Here is a 3,505-nt window from a genome sequence, read left to right as displayed (position 1 = left end):
TCTCCCCCCACCTCCCTCCCCCTCTCCGTCCGTCCGTCGCCAGCCCCTGGGCTTGCCTCGCGCTAATGGACTTAAATATGCGGTGTGGCTTTATTTAATAGCTGGAAGGGGGCTTGCTGTAAGGACCGCGCTCCGGCACAAGCTCCTTGCACGCTTTTCTTACGTTTTCTTTTTTCTATCTTTTTGTGTCTGCTCCTTCAGCCCCGCCCCTGCCGCGCCCGCCTAATTCAGCTCCGCCAACTCTGTGCAAGAAAACTTTAGATGGTGCCGCGTAGCATATCTAATTCGTACGACTTTATTTTTATTGTTGCCCTGTACCACGCCAATTTCAAAACTGTCAGACAATTTTGTCAAGCCCCATAAATTAACGTCAAACAATTTTTTAGGAAATGACAAAAAACCAAAACAAAAACACAACAACGTCCGTCTTTGTTGTTTTGGCTCTGCTGCCAAGGCTGCTGCTGCGGCTAATGGCCGACCACTCAACAGGTCTGGCTTCTGCCTTCCGGGCTGCTGCGGCTGACCCGCTCATCACGGGGCCTTCATGCTTTTACCCTTTTATATATTTGGGGTTGTTTTGGTGCGTGAGAGCCAAAGTGCGACCGACCACTGGGCGCCCCGCGACTACACAAAGCGCCACCGGCCTCAGACCTCAGCCGGGACAGTCTTCTTGCTCTCGAGGCTGTCTGCCTGCATCCAGCTGGTTAAACAAATATTTGTAGATTTTGTGATGCTTTTTTTTTTCGTTCTGAATTGCAACATTACAAAATCTCATTTAAAATGACGATATATATATTGACTTCGAATTGCTCGACGAGCAAAGATGATCTGCTGTAAGTTTACGAAACCGATCGGGAATTCACAACATCAATTGTAAATGGTGAATTCTCCCCAAAAATATAGTGAAAATTAACAAAGAAGACGTTTGTCTGCCTGCGCCGTCTGCCCGTACCTTCTCCCTTCTCGGAGAGGTAATCCCCGCCCCTTGTCGCGGGGGCGCTGGCAGGAGCAGCAGCCTCCTGCATAAAACAATCGCCATGAATTTCCTCTGCCGACACGCTGTTGTGAAGTTTATAGCAGCTGCTCCCCGGCGGAGGCAGCGGGGGCGGCGGGTGTCTGGCGGACGCGCAGCAGCGCCGGCCACTTCCGACTTCCGACATCCGGAGGCGGGAAGAGGAAGTGGAGGGGGGGGGGGGCTCATGTGGGTGGCGCGCACAATGGGCTGGCGCAATTCTTCCCTCTCCTCAGAACTCAATAGCATAGTTGCTGTAGTTCCGGCGGATACAGTAGAAGAGAGGGAAAGGGGGGGGGGTCGAACTGCCGGCGGCCTCAGCAGCACGCCGCTGCAATTGAGGTTGACAATGGGGCTAGACTAAGCTTTTTGGCGTGGCGCACGGCATGGGGAGGGGTGGGGGTGGTGCAGGCAGAAGGCAGGCGAGGCAGTCATTAGACCCAGCGCCAGTCGATCTAAGTGCGCTGTGCGTCCAACAACTGGCCCGCCGCCACGTAGTGCAAACGCCAGAGCGACCCCTGTCAGAGTGCTGCTCCCCTCGCGAAGAGGGCACCGCGCGAGAGTGCCCTTACCCCCCTGAGTGCATCGTCAGAAGTGCTCCTCTAGAGTGCTCCGCTAGAGTGCAGCCAGCCAGTATGTCAGAGTGCAGCTCGGTGTGATGTGAAGAGCACCACGCTGTCGTGGGTCGGGGGATTTGATTGGTGGCTGACATGGCCGTGACGGCTCGAGCTGCCCCCCACCCCCTCTCCCTCCTCCTTTCCACCTCGGTCGCTCCCCCTGTACGCCCGACCCCCACCCGCTAACTGGCTCCTGTGACGTCATGACGAGCAGCGAGGACCAAAGATAAACCGCCAAACAATGGAGCTCACTTAGAGGGGCGAGGGGGAGGGGGTCCTATAGACGGACGGAAAGCCTCTGTCCCCCCTTCCCTAAAATAGGCTTTTCACCTTGGGGGTAAGTAAGGCTAGCAGCGGTTCAGAGGGAGGGGGAGAAGAGGGGGGGGGGGCACGCACGCGTACACACACTTACACAAGGGCTAAGTGACTTGCCCCGGCTCCCTCCACGACCCTCTTTTCTTGGAAGTCTCGCTTAGGTCCTGGCGTTACCACGGTAACATGCGCCCGTGCTGCTCGGACGACCTTTGAGAAGGAGGACTTTGCAGTTTCAAAGTGCCTGGCAGCTGCCAAGTCTGCTTCGAACCCTTCCATGCCCGCCAAGCTACGCCATGTCCCCCAATCCCCACCATACCTCCACCCTCCCGCCCTCGGTTTCCTCCTCCTGAAGCACATTGTTCTCCGTGTGTCGGAGCGGATGGGAGCGGCAAAGAGTCTAGCGCAACCACGGTCTGCCCTGGCACTATCCGATCCACTTCCGGCTCCCACTTCTGGTTGTGTTTTTTTCCTTCCGTAGCTCTGCCACGGTCGGTGGTACTGCCCGAACCGGACCGAACCGGACGCAGCGCCGATGCCTCACTCGTCGAGGGTTGTTTAGAAAAAAAAAGTCTGTAAAGTCTTGTATTCTTTGACTTCCGTGGATCTTGTCTAAGTTGAGTTAAAATCTACTCAATTACTTATATACTGCACTACGTAACTTATTTTCATTTTCTTCTACGCACACTCACAAAAATGTGTTCTTGAATTAAATGCACTCTTAAGTTTTTACTAGAAAATTTGTCTAGTTACTACTAGGCGTTTTGTGCTGTTGTAACTTGCTAAGAAGTCCTTTAATGTTGTTAAAATTTGTCTTCGTAATACTGAACTTATTCCTAGCACTGGTCAATATATTACTAGAAGAAGTTTAGCAATACAAAAGAATTTCTTTGCAAGTTACAACAGCACAAAACTTTACTAGTCACCTGATTTTCTGGAGTGCATTCTGCCTGTGTAAGGAGTAATCGACTCAAGAAAATCAAGTACCCAAAATATGAACTTCTATGAAGAACACACTTCTTTGGGTGCTCTGATATACGTGAACACCATGCACCATGCGTCGCCACAAGTATAATGAAAATAATGGAAACGAAAGGAATGGAAAAGTGATTATAAACCGTGCCGTGATCCTCACGTCGTGATACAGAGATTTCCGTTTAAAGCTTCATATCAGATTGCCGCACGCTTAAACGTCTGAACAACGCTACTACTGATGAAACTCCTTAAATTTACTTTCTGATGCCTGCCCTACAAGGCGTGTCAAAACGTTACCGCGGGTGGCGTCCCAGCCTGTGCACTCCACGGTACGTACCTCCTGCTGAGAAAGAAAGAAAGAGAAACACAGTTAGCGAGAGGCAGGGTGCAACACAGAGAGTGGCGACGGCAGTCTGAGCAAAAGAGAGAAGGGGGAGTGGGGTAAAGCGGACGCGTCAGAGGGATCGAGAGAAAAGCAGAGGGGAAACAGCGAGGAAAAAACATAGATGTCAGAGTAAAGCCATAAGATGAAGTTACTGCTTTCCGGGCGTGGGCGTGGAGAATGGGAGGTGGGTTAGTGGGGGGGGGG

The sequence above is a fragment of the Frankliniella occidentalis genome, unplaced genomic scaffold, assembly GCF_000697945.3.
Source record: "Frankliniella occidentalis isolate FOCC.00 unplaced genomic scaffold, Focc_3.1 Scaffold16, whole genome shotgun sequence".
In the NCBI taxonomy this organism is placed as follows: Eukaryota; Metazoa; Arthropoda; class Insecta; order Thysanoptera; family Thripidae; genus Frankliniella; species Frankliniella occidentalis.
The sequence above is the reverse complement of the archived record's forward strand: the minus strand, read 5'-3'. Positions refer to the sequence as shown.